The sequence below is a fragment of the Panthera onca genome, chromosome B2, assembly GCF_046562875.1.
Source record: "Panthera onca isolate mPanOnc1 chromosome B2, mPanOnc1 haplotype 2, whole genome shotgun sequence".
Taxonomy (NCBI): Eukaryota; Metazoa; Chordata; class Mammalia; order Carnivora; family Felidae; genus Panthera; species Panthera onca.
In genome coordinates this window covers 23,761,425-23,778,039 of record NC_138343.1, presented here as the reverse complement: position 1 = coordinate 23,778,039, position 16,615 = coordinate 23,761,425, and the positions used below count along the sequence as shown (strand labels likewise).

The 16,615-nt window shown below is 38.6% G+C and overlaps 1 protein-coding gene across 4 annotated transcripts in view; it reads left to right on the top strand.

Moving 5' to 3' along the window:
* The first annotated feature begins 12,821 nt into the window (after window positions 1–12,821).
* CDYL (chromodomain Y like) overlaps window positions 12,822–16,615 on the top strand; it is a 240,921-nt gene continuing 237,127 nt past the window's right edge. For 3 of the 4 annotated variants that reach the window (XM_060614908.2, XM_060614905.2, XM_060614903.2), the window contains exon 1: window positions 12,822–12,963. The gene's annotated coding sequence lies outside the window, so the exon portion shown is untranslated. Of the gene's footprint in view, window positions 12,964–16,500; window positions 16,598–16,615 lie in introns of all 4 variants that reach the window. The other variant, XM_078446672.1, reaches the window with a different exon arrangement.

Genomic DNA, 16,615 nt, shown 5'->3' with positions numbered 1-16,615 from the left:
TGCCTCATTTGTAAAATAGAAATTAAGATCATCTACTAGGGATGTGCATGGTATTAAATGAGATAATATCTTTGGAATGGCAGGCACATACCAGTCACTTTGATAGTTCTCCACACCCTATGCATCAGTTGAATCTGATCCCTACCTTCAAAGAGTTTGGAATTTGAAAAAAGAAAATAGGTGTGCTAGGCACTTTGGAAATAAATCCATGCTTTTTGGTTTTTGGTTTTAAAGAAAAATTAATGGATTCATGGTTTAATTACTGGATTTTAAATATTGAGTGCACCCAAACAGCACAACATAGCTTTGATAACTTCATCGTTTCTCTGATAATTCCATACCGCCTGCTTTAGCCTCGCTTTCCCCTGGCTTCCACATGGTCTGCAAGAAGTCCCAGGCCCACACATACTCCCATTAACAAAGTGAAATTTAAGAGTCCTTTGTGGTTGTAAATAATCAGCAATTACATGGAGGTAAATGGAGATTTTAAAAACCATGTGTTCCTCACTGGAGATGATTTCTGATCTAATCATAAGAATACGAGGGGGAGGGCACCTGGGTGGGTCAGACAGTTAAGCACCCAACTCTTGATTTTGGCTCAGGCCATGATCTCACCGTTTGTGGGATCAAGCCCCACATCAGGCTCTGATTACATTTTGGAGCCTGCTTGGAATTATTCTCTCTCTCTCTCTCTCTGCCTCTCCCTGACTTGTGTGCTTGTGCATGCACACTCTCTTTCTCTCTCTCTCTCCCTCTCTCTCTCAAAATAAATAAATAAACTTAAAAAATAAGAATAAGAGGGAACTGTTCAGAGAAAGGAAGAAATATGGACAGTTCTATAAAGTGTTTTGGGTTGTGAACAAATATTGGAGTTTTCAATTCCAAGCTACCAGTAGAAAGTGATAAGTCCACTTCTACAGTAACCTGTGCAGTCACAAGATCCAAAGCCTGGGCAAACACTCCCTCTGAGTTTTCCCTGCACCTCTCTCCTAGACTGGTAAGTCACCAATTATCATCACCTGCCAAGTGCGATGCTCACTGCTCTGTCTTAACTTTCTGAGACATTTCAGAAGCAGTTAACACAATGGACCACTCTATCCTTAGAACACTTTCTGTACTGCTCTCACGAAACTTTCTCCTGGTGGCCATTCTTAACCATCACTCTGCTAATCTTCCTCCTTGCTTAGACCCTGCAAGACTCTTCATGGTTCCCTGCTGGCATTCTTGCCTATCCTCCCTCCTCACTCTCCCCTCAGCAGGTAGAGTTGATCATTAAAAACATAAATCAGATCATCACCTTCTTTTTAATTTCTTTAATGTTTATTTATTTTTTGAGACAGAGAGAGACAGAGCATGAATGAGAGACGGTCAGAGAGAGAGGGAGACACAGAATCTGAAACAGGCTCCAGGCTCTGAGCCGTCAGCACAGAGCCCGATGCGGGGCTCGAACTCATGGACCGTGAGATCATGACCTGAGCCAAAGTCGGACGCTGAACCGACTGAGCCACCCAGGCACCCCCATCACCTTCTTTTTAAAATGCTCCAATAATTTCCTGCTGCAGTTAAATCAAAGCCTTGCACCAGGGCCTACCTAAAGGTGCTATATAATCTGACCCTTCCCGCATTGATCGCCCCCACTGTTATCACATTGCCAGTGTCAGGTAAACTCTCCCATTCTAAACTCTTTTTATGTTTATCTATTTTTTTTAAGAGAGAGAGAAGAAGACTGCGAGTGGGGGAGGGGCAGAGAGAGAGGGAGAGATGGAATCGGAAGCAGACTCCAGGCTCCAAGCTGTCAGCACAGAGCCCGATGCAGGGCTTGAACCCATGAACTGTGAGATCATGACCTGAACCAAAGTCGGACGCTTAACCAACTGAGCCACCCAGGTGACCCTAATCTGTCCCATTCTAAAAAAGCCCTTCCTGGCCACTCACTCTACAGGACCCCCACCTCATCACTCACTCTCACATCACTCTGCTTTATTTCCTTCATGACACTTACTATAAACTGAAATTCCTTTCTTTCCATGTGTTTAATTAATAACTGTGACTTCCCCCCTACAGTGTAATCCCCATGAGGGTGGAGACCTGGTTTGTATGCTCAGCACCTGGCTCAGAGTGAGAACTAAATAAAAAGTATTTTAATCAATTAATTGATAATTAGAGGAAAATATAACAGCCCAAGAAAGAAAGAATAAGACAAACAAAAACAAACTGTCCTAGAGGAAACAGACAATACAGGCAATGAAAGAGATCTTCAAAACGTTCTAATCAGTATCTAAGAGAAAAGTTATAGATTATATATTTATATAGTTTACAGAAGAAAAAAGAAGCAGAAGAGAAAAAAACACAATATACTTACCAAAAAAAAAATTGGATAACTGAAAGTATTCTTGAATTTTAAAAATTTAATTGACAAAATGACAGATTCAATAAAAGGCTAGAATAAAAACATTGATCTCTCAGATTATAAATTAAAAATGCAGAGATTTAGAAGAAAAAAAAACACCTACAAGGTAAAGAGACTTAGGAGGATCAATTCAGAACACCTAACAGATGTTCAAGAAACAGAGAACAGAAAGCATGCAAGACAGAAAATTATTAAAATTTTTTCCAGAGCAAAAGATGCCAATCTTCAGACATCATCAAGTCATGAAAAGGATGAATTAAAACACAGCACACACACACACACCTCTAAAGCCATTATCTTGAAATGCCAAATATAGTTTCCAGAAAAAAAAAGAAGTCTCCTACAAATGAACCAGAATCATATTGGCATCAGATTTCTTACTATCAACATTCAGTTTCAAAGAGCATGGAGTATCATCTTTAAGTTTTGAGGAACATTTATTTTAAACATAAAATTTTATATCTTGCTGAGTTATCAATCACAAATAAGAATAAAATCTAGACATTAATGTATACATAAGCACTCGGATACTTATCACACAGTGATCACCCCTGAAAGCATTACTCAAGCACACACCATAGTAAAACAAGAAAGAAGTGCAAGAAAGTGACAGGCACAGTATGAAGAAACAGTAAGGTCAACCCAGCACAGAATGAAAAAGAAATCCCAGGAATGACAGCTGTGCAGCAGGCCTAGAAAGCAGTAGGTCCAAATTAGAACCTAGGAAAATGAGAAAAAGTCAACAAGTTCTAAAAAGTGTACTCTCAAAGAAAATGGATTCCCTGAAAGAAATAGTGTAATTTAAAAGTTGGGTAATTTTATTTACAAGATAGATGCATGAAGTAATTATAAAAGTAAGTCATTAGAATAGGCCGTCCCTCTTCCCCTCTCCTGGAAGTCACTTTTCCTGATGGTTTCTGAGTTTTCTTCTCCTTCAAGAACCTGAATTTAACACAGACTCTCATTTCCTTCTCTAGTTTTGCAATCACGTTACATATCTTCACTGAACACATCTTTATATAATCTTAATATTATAAACTCTAGACATCGGCTTTCAGTTTTTAAGATCAACCTATAGGCAAAGCATAAGGGACATATACGGTCATAGAACAGAATGTATGTTATAAACAAAGACTTTGAAATGTAACTGTACAGATGGCAGAGGTCAGCAGATACAGGAAAGTGGAAGGGAAATGCAAAGAAACTAATTTTTTCATCTTAAATAGCGAGAATTCAGAGGAAATGCTAAAATCGATAGGTCAAGATAAAAAGTACACAATATTATTTTAAGATTATATATGTTACATATTATTAATATTGTTAAATAAAATTATAGTAGTAACCAAGATGAACTAAAAATAAAATGTGACCAACAGAAAGGAAAGAAGAACAAAGGAAAGAAAAATAAGTTCATCACTCTTATGGTGGGGAAACAACAGATACTGTCTAAAAATTTATAAATCAAGAAATAGAGGCATATCATCCACAATCATGGCAGTGACTTCCCAAAAAAGTAGAAAGAGAAAGTTTTAAAAGTTGTCTCTAGGGAGAACAGGATGAAGTGACTAGAGAAGGAATTTTTTGACTTTTCATTTATCTCTTTCATATCATTTAAACTCTCTCTTGTACCATTACCATGAGAAGGCATTATTTTTGTAAATCAAAATATACATGGAAAAATTCACATGCTATTAAATTTGAGTCAATAAATCCCTAGAAATACCTTCTTGGCTGCCATCCTCCATTGATTGGATGATCTATGAGAGCAGCCAGAACATTCAAGGATTCAGTGACCTGGGCCCTCTCCAAGGCTCTGAAGGAAAGGCTACAAATTTGACTTTGGAAACTTCCAACACCATCTCCTCTGGAAGGACACTGTCAGTGCTTCTGACTCAACCTTATAAGGAGAGGAAGTCTCCAGGAGTATTTCTGCTTCCCTTCATCTGATTTACAATATCAGAGAAAGACTGTTTTGGAAACAATCCACAGGGCAATGTTTTCCTTAAGGTTAGCTTTGGCAGAAGTATCTTACTTATAGAATTTATACTGCATTTTTACATAAAGTATCCCATTTAATGCTCCTGGTAGTGCAACAACCCTTTAAGGCAGGGAGAGTGTGTGCTACCACTTCCATTTGACTGATAAGGAAACTGAGTCCCAGAAATGTAAGTTACCAGTTCAAGAGCTTTCAGGCTACATAAATGGTAAAGATGAGAGCTCAAACATGTCTCTTACCCCAGGGTCTAGTCTCTCCTCTAAATTGGCCATCTCTATGGGAATGCAGGCTGGTGCAGCCACTCTGGAAAAGAGTATGGAGGTTCCTCAAAAGACTAAAAATAGAACTACCCTATGACCCAGCAATTGCACTACTAGGCATTTATCCACGGGATACAGGTGTGCTGTTTCGAAGGGACACATGCACCCCCATGTTTATAGCAGCACTATCAACAATAGCCAAAGTATGAAAGAGCCCAAATGTCCATCGATGGATGAATGGATAAAGAAAATGTGGTGTATATATATATATATATATATATATATATATATATATATAATGGAGTATTACTCAGCAATCAAAAAGAATGAAATCTTGCCATTTGCAACTACATGGATGGAACTGGAGGGTATTATGCTAAGTGAAATTAGTCAGTCAGAGAAAGACAAAAATCATATGACTTCACTCATATGAGGACTTTAAGAGACAAAACACATGAACATAAGGGAAGGGAAACAAAAATAATATAAAAACAGGGAGGGGGACAAAACAGAAGAGACTCATAAATATGAAGAACTAAGGGTTACTGGAGGGGTTGTGGGAGAGAGGATGGGCTAAATGGGTAAGGGGCACTAAGGAATCTACTCCTGAAATCATTGTTGCACTATATGCTAACTAATTTGGATGTAAATTTTAAAAACTAAAAAATAAAATTAAAATAAAAAATAAAGTTTATCATGGCAAAGTTTTAAAAAAATAAAAATAAAAAATAAATTGGCTGCCTCTAGCATCTTTAAAAATCCAGTGATCCAAGCTTGTACAAACTCTTTAGAGAAGAGAAAAAAGAGGAACACTTCCCAGGCTGATTTTATGTACTGTTGCAAGCTTCGTGTAAAAGCTCAGGGAAGGACAATATTGGAAAGGAAAATCGAAGATCAGTCTCATGATGATGAATGAAAAAATCCTGAATAAAACATTAAAAGGCTGAATCCAGAAACTTAAAAAATGAAAGAAAAAAAAAGTCATGGCCAGATTGAGTTTAATCCAGGAATAAAAGGCTAGACCAACATTAGAACATATAGTAATGTAATTTATATCATTAGTCATAGAAAAACTATGTTGTGATCTGAATTGATATAGCATAAGCATTTGATAAAATTCAAAAAAGCATTCATATGACAAAAAGCAAATAATAGCAATAATTATAATCCTTTACAACTAGAAAAAGAAATGTTCTTACTAAGAAAAAGGGTATCTTCAAACTAAAAAAGCAAACATTGTTCTCAAGTGTCAAATACTAACACATACTCTTTAAGATCAGAAAGAACACATGGTTACACACTATCCCTACCTCTACTCAGTACTGTATTAGAATCCTAACCTGTGCGCTAAAGCAAGAATAAGGAAAAGAATACGGATTCAAAAAAGAAGACATCAAACTATTGTTATTTATAGATATTATGTTGTACGTACAACACTTCCAAGTATCTATGGATTATCAGAATTAATTAAAGAGTTTAGTAAGTTTGCTAGGTATAAGATCACTATGAGTCAACTACATTTCTACATACCAGCAAAAAAGGAAGTTAGGAAATGCAATTTTAAAAAATATTTACAATAGCAGGGGTGCCTGGGTGGCTCAGTTGGTTGAGCATCCGACTTTGGCTCAGGTCATGATCTCACGGTCCGTGAGTTCGAGCCCCACGTCCGGCTTTGTGCTGACAGCTCAGAGCCTGGAGCCTGCTTCTGCTTCTGTGTCTCCCTCTCTCTCTGACCCTCCCCCGTTCATGCTCTGTCTCCCTCTGTCTCAAAAATAAATAAACATTTAAAAAAATATTTACAATAGCAACAACAAAATAAGGTACTAGGGAACAAGTCTAGCAAAAGATGTGCAAGACCTTTTGGAGAAAGATATAAAACTTTCATGAAAGATATCAACTAAGACCTAAATAAGCAGAATGACATATTTGTCCATGTATAGGAAGATTGAGTATCTTAAAGATCTCATTTCTCTCCAAACTGTTCTATATTTTCAACGAAATTCCAATAAAAATCCCACTAAGATGTTTTGCAGTATTTTATAACCTAATTCTAAAACATATAAAGAAGAGCCAAAAGCCCAGTTACACCTGAGACAGGTGAATGTTCCACCAGAATCAAGACGTATTATAAAGTTTCAGTAATTAGGATTGTGTGTTATTAATACGAGGATGAAAAACAGACCAATGGAACAAACAGAGCCCAGAAATGAATCCACACTTAAATTAAAACATGATCTATGATAAATCTAGCATTGCAGAACAGAGGGGTTATCCCATAAATGAAAATGGATTCCTGCCTCACACTATACATAAAAACCAATCCCAGGTGGATCAAGAACTAAAACAGGAAAAGTAAAACTTTGAAAGTTTTAAAAACAATACAAAAGACTATCCTCACGATCTTTGGATAGGGAAAGATTTTTAAACCAGCAAGAAAAGTGCAAACCTTAAAGAAAAAAATCAATAAAATTGACAAATAATAAGGACTTCGGTTCAGTGCAATCACCATTTGAAAAGTGAAAATACAAGCTTCAGATGAGAAGATATTTGTATAATATGACCAACAAAGAATTATCCAGAATATGTGAAGAATCCTAATGAATAAGAAACAAAAAAAGAACAGGAAATATACAGAAAGCATAAACAGGAGTATCTGTGAAAAGGAAACACGAATGGTCAATACGTATGAATATGTACGTGAAGACATGCTCAATCTCATAATTAACTATATAACTGCAACTTAAGATGACAATAAAATAGCTTTTCATACACAAAAACCCAACAAAAGCCAGCACTGGTGAGGACAGAGAAGCCCAAGTGTTCTCATGTGCCACTGGCTGGAGCAGAGACCAGCTTCATCAGAGCAGAGAGCAATTTGACGTTACTACAAACTAGTTCCCTCAACTATTATTCCAACCTCCTTCTAGTAGCCATATTACATTGCAAAGGGCAGAAAACTAAAATCTACGTTTCCAAGACACCCTGATAGCTGGAAATCCAGGTATGATTGAGCTTTGACCTGCCCAGGGTGTTCAGGGAGACTTGAAAAGAATTCAGTGAGGAAAGATGGGGCTCAGGGTATTTGTTTTGCTGGCAGGAATTATAATGGTGGTTTCTCAGTTTTAAAAAGTGGTTTCAGATCAGAAGCAGCTTGGTTTTGGAGTCAGTAGTTCTAACAGTGGCTTCCTGATTTAGCTGAAGTGGCTTCCTAATTGCATCTAAGGCAGTGTGGCTTTGGAGCCAGAATTATATTGGCAGCTTTCAATTCAAAACATAGCTTCCTGTCAATGGGATTAGCTGTAGCTTTCTTGGTGGTGTAGTCTTTTGGTGTAGCTTAGGGAATCATTCCTCAAAGCTCAGCCTAGAGTCTATTCCTTCTACCCTCCTAAGAATTCTGTAAATGATCAATAACCTATGGTTATTCACCTTTCTGTTTTAATGAGTTGGGGGTATTGTGTTCTTTGTAACTGTACCTTGAGCTGTACCTAGCAAAGTTGTACTTGCATACATCATACATCCCTGTAATTACATTCCTAGATATATGCCCTAGAGAAACCCTTAGATGTGTAGACCACAAATATGGATGGGAACATTTACTGCAGCATTGCTTGAAATAACGAAAAACTGGAAGCAATCTGATGTCTATCAAGAGTAGAATGAATAAGTTGTGGTATAGTCATACAAGAGAATACTACACAGATATGAAAATGAGTGACCTATAGCTTTGCTTATCGACATGGATAAGTTCCAAAACTAGAGCTGCATGAAAATCACTCACAAAAAAATATATACAATATGATTTAATTTATACAAGTTTAAAACTAAACAATGTATTGCTTGGAGATACATAGGTACGTGATAGAACTGTAAACACAATACAAGAAGTGGTCAACAGAGAATTCAAGATAATCACTGCCTCTGGTGGAAAGAGGCAGGGGTGTTATTGGAGAGGAAAACACGGGAGGCTCCAGAGGTATTTGGAAGTGTGTTGCTCTGAAGGTGGGAACAGTATGAAGTGCACAGCATTGCCCATAAAGTGTTCTTGACAAACATGTTTAATTTTGTTTAATTTTTTATATTATTTTAGAGAGAGAGTGCACAAGTGTGAGAGGGGCAGAAGGGGGGAGAGAGAGAGAGAGAGAGAGAGAGAGAGAAAATCTCAAGCAGGCCCCACGCTTAGTGTGGAGCTCAATGCAGGGCTCAGTCTCAAGACTGGGAGCATGACCTGAGCCAAAATCAAGAGTCAGATACTCAATTGACAGAGGTGCCCAGATGCCCCCAGCATGTTTAATTTTAATCTAATGAAGCTTTTGTTCTTTTTAATCTCCCGATACAGGGAATACAGAGACCAGACGAACAAACTAAATAGTCCTTCAAGGAAACGATTAGACAAACCCACAATGTGGGACGTTTTTAAGAGAAGTGGTCCAATCACTTCAACACCTCAATGAACTTGGGAGAAGAGGAAGAGGAAGGAACAACGGTTCTAGAAAAAGAGGGATGTTCTTCATTGGATCCTGTTTTGAACAAACCAGGTACATAAGACATTTTGGGAACTGAGGAAAATTAAAATAACTGGGGAATTATTAGTTTAGTTAGATGTGATGTTGGTATTGTGGATATATGGAAGAATGTCATTTTTAGAGAGGTATGCTGAAGAATTTAGAGATGAAGCTTCTGGATGGACATAATTTAACTTTTAAATAGTTTTGAGAAATATTATATGCATTCATGAACATATAAAATATTACATATAAAACTAATATGACAAAATACTAAAAATTGTTAAATCTAGGTATGGACTACACTTGTGCTCATAGTATTCCTTTTTCTACTTTTCTGTATTATTTTAAATATTTTATAACAAAAAATATATAAAAGGAAGGATAAGAATTGAAAAAAATAATGAAAGTGCTAAATAATACAATCAACAATTGTTCAATTAAACAAATATTTTGGCACATACATAGATGGAATATTTTTGACATGCGAACAAAATTTGTCCTGGAAAGAGGGTTCTCAGTAGAGATATATGTACTAAATTCAGAAATACAGAAAAAAGGCCAAGTTATCAATAGTTAGAAAATGACATCAACTCCTGAACAGACCTATTTTCACTCTCCTCTTATAAAAACATCTTACTCTGGATCCATTGTTTCAAGCCTTTCTAGGTGGTTTGGGACCACCAACCAGATTCTGAGCCTCCTGGAGACCCCTTCTCTCACCGGTAAGCATACATCAAAACAGATGGTACTTTGAAGGTACCTACTGAAAGGCTGAGAAGTAAATTTCCCACAGGAGAGTAGCCATGAAGGGTTCTGAACCAAATACATGTAAGGGTGAAAGGCTGAAAGATCTCTTCTTCAAGGTAAAAAATTTTCCCCAAAAATGAAGTTGAATCTCTCATTTGAAGGACCTCAGCTCTCAGAATCACCCATAATAATCGATGTTGCTGGGTTTCATCAGCCTCTGTTGGGTCACTGGATTCCTTTGAAACTATTTTCCTTATAAAGCAGGAAGAAAAATACAGACAGGAGGCTTTCAGATTGAACTTATCTCTGTGGAGCCCCTGGGGGGAAAAGGGGTCTCTCACCTACCATCAGTTCTCAGGCCAGCAAAAACAATTCTCCCCAGGATACATACGTCTACAAAAATTGCAACGTAATCCTGAATTCCAAAACCCCGGCCTCTGCTCACCCCTTATCCTTCTCAGTAACTGCAGTTAACAGTATTTGCTCTGTCGGCCACCTACTCCCTCCTTCTTGAAGCTCTTCCCTCCCTGGACAATGAGACTGAACCGGAGTATCTGCTATCTCGCTGGCCACATCTTCCAGCTCCTTTACTCACCCTGCTTCCTTCCTCTTGAGACCTAATGTAGGCATTTCACAAAGGCTCACTCTCCTCCCTTTTATGGTATATATACACAGTGGAATATGACTCAGCCATAAAAAAAAATAATGAAATCTTGCCATTTGCAACAAACATCGATGACTCTAGAGGGTATAATGCTAGGTGAAATAAGTTAGAGAAAGGCGAATACCGTATTATTTCACTCACATATGGAATTTAAGAAACAAAACAAACAAGCAAAAGGAAAAAGAGAGAGAGAGAGAAACCAAGAAACAGACTCTTAACTCTAGAGAACAAACTGATGGTTACCAGAGGAGAGGTCGGTGGGGGGATGGGGAAATAGGTGAAGGGGATTAAGAGGACACGTCATGAGGAGCACTGAGTAACGTACAGTATTGTTGAATCATTATAGTGTACACCTGAAACTAATATAACACCATATGTTGATTAGATTCAATTTAAAAAAAAGAAAAAAGAAAAAGAAAATTTTATTTACTAATTTATTAAGTTGTGGTTTCCACAACTTCTTCAGGGCCACAGCCAGGTAGTAATGAAGTGCTCGCTGGTCAACAGCAAAGTACAAAAGAGACAACAATATTGTATCAATTTAAAAGACCGCCTTTAAAAATGGGAATTCTTTACTGCTTTTTGTTGGTTTCAAGATGCCCTTTCTTTTCCTTTATGATGTAACACTTACAATAAATGGTAGGGTTTTTTTCTTTTAATTTCCTTACTTGGAAAATGTAAATGTGGCAGGACTATTATAATCTCTCCTTCCTTTTATCATATTGTAAGCTAATTTTTATATGGATAATAATCCACATTGTTAAACAATAAAAAAAGAAAGAAAGGAAAAGCGAATGGTCTCCCTGCCACCCCACCTACCTCTGTAGATTTCTTAGTATTTTTTTAGTTTCTTTATGCATAGAGATATATATTATTTTACCCCTCTCCCAACCTCTTGAGACAAAAAGGAATTATTTCACATGTCTTTTCAGATCAATATATTATCCTGGAATTTATTTTTTTGTATTGGCACATAGAAGTATTTTTTTCTTTTTCAAATAGGAGCATAGAGGGGCGCCTGGGTAGCATAGTCAGTTAAGCGTCCAGCTCTTGATTTTGGCTCAGATCATGATCTCATGGTTTTGTGAATTTGAGCCCTGCATGGACTCTGCACTGCCTGCTTGAGATTCTCTCTCTCTCTCCCTGCCCTTCCTCCACTCACACTCTTTCTGTCTCTCTCAAAATAAATAAGTAAACCTTAAAATATAAAAAATTTTAAAAACCTTTATAAATGGGAGCATAGAATTCAAAGTTGGAATAAACTATTATTCATTTAATCAATCTTCCAAAAATAAAAATAAAAAGCTCAACCCCCTTCACAGTCTACCTATCTCTTATATTAGGATGACTCTCAAACTCAGATCGGTCTAGCCCTAACTTCATTCTTTTTTTTTCTTATTTTTTTTTAATATGTATTCATTTTTTGAGAGAAAGAGACAGAGCATGGGTGGGGGAGGGGCAAAGAGAAAGGGAGACACAGAATCCGAAGCAGGCTCCAGGTTCCGAGCTGTAAGCACAGAAGCACACAGGGCTTGAACTCACAGACTGCGAATTCATGACCTGAGCTGAAGTCGGACGCTTAACCAACTGAGCCACCCAGGCACCTCCCCTAACTTCATTCTTGAGTCCTAGATCCAAATTTTCAACTACTGGCTGGAAAGCTACACTCAGTTGGCTCACAGGTGTTTTAAATTCCATCTGCTCAAAATTGAAAGATGATCCCTGCAAACCTGTTCTTCTGCACTAACTCTTCTGTTCCTTCATGAGAAAAATATATTGGACATTATGATATCCACATAGAGCACTATCATAGTATTATCACTGAATATCACCACCCCCTAGATTCAGCTTAAAATCTCCATCCTCCTTCACTGTTCCCAGTGCCCATTTTACTGGTTCTGAACTCAGGAGACTATTTATAAACACAAGTTCCAGGGCCCCATCCACAGGTTGGGAAAGCACTGCTCTGGATATAATATTTTCTCAATTAAATCAGACCAAGGGAGTGCGGAAGCACATGGGACAGTCTCTATAAAACTGCTTTTACAGGGCTGTGCTTGTGATGGTCTCAGTTTCTCAAAGGATGTTACAAGAGGCCGTATGTCCAGTATAGTTAAAATTACTCTTGTACTCATTACAGTGGTGTGGTAAAGATGCTCATATTACATCACAGAGGGACCTTTTATGAGGCAGAGTCCCTGCCCAATGAGGAAACAACCCCAGGAGAGGCAGACTAGAGGCCCAGCAGAGGGAAACATATGTTGGCTTCAGTGACCCACTCGTTCCTTGAGGACAACACCTATTTCGACCTAAGAGCAACCCCGGAGGGCTATGGACTTTAAACAATGTTCTGAACAGGCTCATCTCAGGGGACAAAGCAGGTAGGGAAGGAAAGGAAGCAATGGGAGGGGAGAGGAAGTCACTCCCCATTCCTGCTCCAACCAAAACTTCCACTCACCTGCTGTACAGATGGAGCTGCCATGTTTTCAAACAAAAGATTCCATCTGAACAAAGGGTTCAGTAGCTTTAAAAGAGTTTTAAAACTACTATTGTAGGGAAGTAGAGACTGGCAAAATCGACTGGGGACAGACTGCAGAAAACCTTGAATTTTAAACCGAAGTGTTCAGATTTTCACTTCAGGCCAAAGGTGAACTCCCTGCAAGGTTCTGTGGAAGGAACAGAATGGTGAGAGCAATATTTAAGAGACCCAGTGTTCAGGATGGAGACCAGAATTGGGAGATAAAATGTAGGCACCAAACGCCAGGTATTTTATAAGGGACTGAATTGGAATTAAAAAAAAAAAAAAAAAAAAAAAGAGCAAGAGAAATGAAAGAGACATTTCAAAAGGAGAAAATTCTGGACTTTATAACAACTAGCCATGGATTTGAGGATAAAAGAAAGGGAGAAGTCCAAAATTATGTCCAGATTTTAGATCAAATGACTAAAATGATTGTATCATTAACAGATACCAGCCATGTCTTAGACCATTTGGGCTACTATCACAGAATACCACAGACTGGGTAGGTTACACAGCAAACACATCTCACAGTTCTAAAGGCTGGGAAGTCTAAGATCAAGGCACCAACAGATTCAGTGTCTGGAGAGAGATCACTTCCTAGATCATAGACAGCTGTCTTCTCACTGTGTCCTCACATGGCAGAAGGGGTGAGGAAGCTCTCTGGGGTCTCCTTTAGAAGGGCACCAATCCCAGGGCAACTCAGTCGGGTGGCTCAGTCGGTTAAGTGTCCGACTTCGGCTCAGGTCATGATCTCACAGTGCGTGGGTTTGAGGCCTGCGTCAGGCTCTGTGCTGACAGCTCAGAGCCTGGAGCCTGTTTTGGATTCTGTGTCTCCCTCTCTCTCTGCCCCTCCCTCACTCGCACTCTGTCTCCCTCTGTCTCAAAAATAAATAAACATTAAAAAAAAATCTAGAAGGACACCAATCCCTTTCATGAGGGCTCCACCCTTATTACCTAATCACATCCCAAAGGCCTCCCCTCCTAATACCATTGGAGGTTAGATTTCAAAATATAAATTTGGGGGGAACAAACATTCCATCCACAGCAAGCCAGATAGAGATACATGGAGAAAAGATGAGGCATCTTCTTTTAGATCTATGGAGTTGAATTGACAACAGGACACCATGGTCACCCCCTTACAGGCAGTCAATCTTAACTCCCATTGATTCACATCATCATTTCTATTTCATCACCAAGGACTATCTGCTGCTTAAGTCTTTGGTTTATTTCTATTTCTAGCACATCGTGTAGCTCAAGCTACCATCACCTCTCACCTGAAATAGTCCCAAAAGTACTCTGGCCCTTACTAATCTTGTCTTTATACAGCAGTCATGTGATCTTTTCAAAATGAAAATCTGCCTCCCTGCTTTAAAAAATTTTCAATATCGTCCTAATGATCTTAGGGCCTCTGCCCTAAAAATTTATGCCAGCCAGATACCTTACCTATCTCTCCAGCCTCATCTTCTTAAGTGCTAGTTACATTTTAAGTAGTTCCATGCTCTGCCTTTTGTTCATAAGGATGAACTGTCTCCACACGCCCTGCAATCTCCAACTCCTAACCCTGCCAGGGTTAGCTTCCATTCTCCCTCACAATATGCCACCAGTAATCTCTTCCTTGGGCCCTTCTCTGACCACCTTGCCTAGTTTAATTCCCCCAATCATGGGACCATGTACCTAAAGTCAAGACAAAACAGGGATATGCGGGCCTATTGAGAACAAAACAAGAAATAAAGGATATTCTGATCCTTCTTTTAAGGTCTGGTGACAGTTAGGTAGCCAGCATAAGTCCTCTGTGGTGATGTGTATTTGCCCCATGAAGTTGACTGTCCAGGAAACATTAGCAAGAACACTGTGCAGCCCATTCTGCTGGACATTGTTACAGCGACCTAATCACACTAGAGGAATGATATCATGGTTTCCTGTTTATTCAACTCTGCCTGGCAGTTCCTAGTGTTATAAAAAAGAAGAAGAAGAAGACAAAGACAAAGACGAAGAAGAAGAAGGAGAGGAAGGAGAGAAATAAGAGGAAGAAGAGGAAGAAGAGGGAGAAGGAGGAAGCAGAGGAGGAGGAGGAGGGGAGGAGGAAGAATCAGCACCTGAGTCTAGGGATTTATATTAATAATGACATCTAGACTAGGAAGCTGCTGTGGTAGAAGATCCTAAAAGAAAGATTAAAGCCATGAACTATCCTACCAGCCACCGCCCCAATGGAATACCTGTGGTTGAGAGCTCTGTACTCCATAGTCAACTGAAAACTCCTAACCTTTCCTAAAATGCTGCTACCAGTATAATCACTGAGTCAGCTAGAAGACAAGGAAGAGAGAGGTCACAGAAAGCCTTCTAAGAATTGTTCCTTAAGAGATGAGTCAGGGAAGTGAGGATGCATTTATCTATGTATGAAATACAAGGGCGCACTCAAAGTAGGCCTGAATCAGTGTTTGCTTATTGATGAATAAACAAACATTAACTGAAACCAAGCTCATCACCATCTCCTCTGAATCAAATTTTCCACCTGCTCTCCACACTCTGCCTTTCCACATTTTCCCAGGCTTCTAGGCCCAGTGGGTGCCACTTGAGACTCACCCTCCCAGTGTATAGCCTTAATCATGCCACTGCCCCGAGCAAAGCCTGCCATGGCCCCCACTGCCTGCACCAATGATTTGAAACTTTAGCTGTACATCAGAACCACCTTTAAAAGGGTGCAGAGACTATGCACTTGAAGATTCTGATGAGTAGTGCTCGCTTCGGCAGCACATATACTAAAATTGGAACGATACAGAGAAGATTCTGATGAGTAAAACAGAAAATGAACTATTACCTCTCACATCCTTATTATGTGCCAAGCATTATTTGTACGCTATACCCTTTTCATATTCTCCTGGAGATGTAGTCCTATCATGGTTGAAGATGAGAAAATAAGGTCCTGAGACAAAAGTAATTGGTCTAAGATCATATAGTTGGCAAATGGTGGAACTATAATTCGATGCCAACAAGTCTGTTGAATTTTTTATTGCACCAAGTGAGCTCTGGCCATCCAAATCCCTTATCTGGGCATTTGAGACCTTAAAAACTCTGACTTCTAAACTCGGTAAATTTCATTGCATAAAAATAATACCTTAATTTAAAAAGTTAATAATTAATAAAGTTAATAATTATCTTCACAACACTTGTAATTTTGCTTTTATGAGAGTAATCCTAATGGGTGTAAAGTGGTAACTCATTTGTTTTCAACTGAATTTCAACAAGAATTTCAACAAGAATTCAACAGAATTCAGTTGGCAAGACCCTGGTCCTGCCTTCAAGGAGCTTACATCTAGTAGATGATAAAGAAAATAACTATACTACAAGAAGAATACAGAAACTGGATGAAGGTTTTTTTTTTTTTTCTTATGGTGTGAAGATATATGGAGAAGAGAGGGCTAGAGTCCCTCTAGCAGACACAATGAAGAAAGTTCTCCACAGAGGCACCACTGAGTGACAGCTTGAAGTATCAGAAGGTGGGGCTGGAGGGAGGG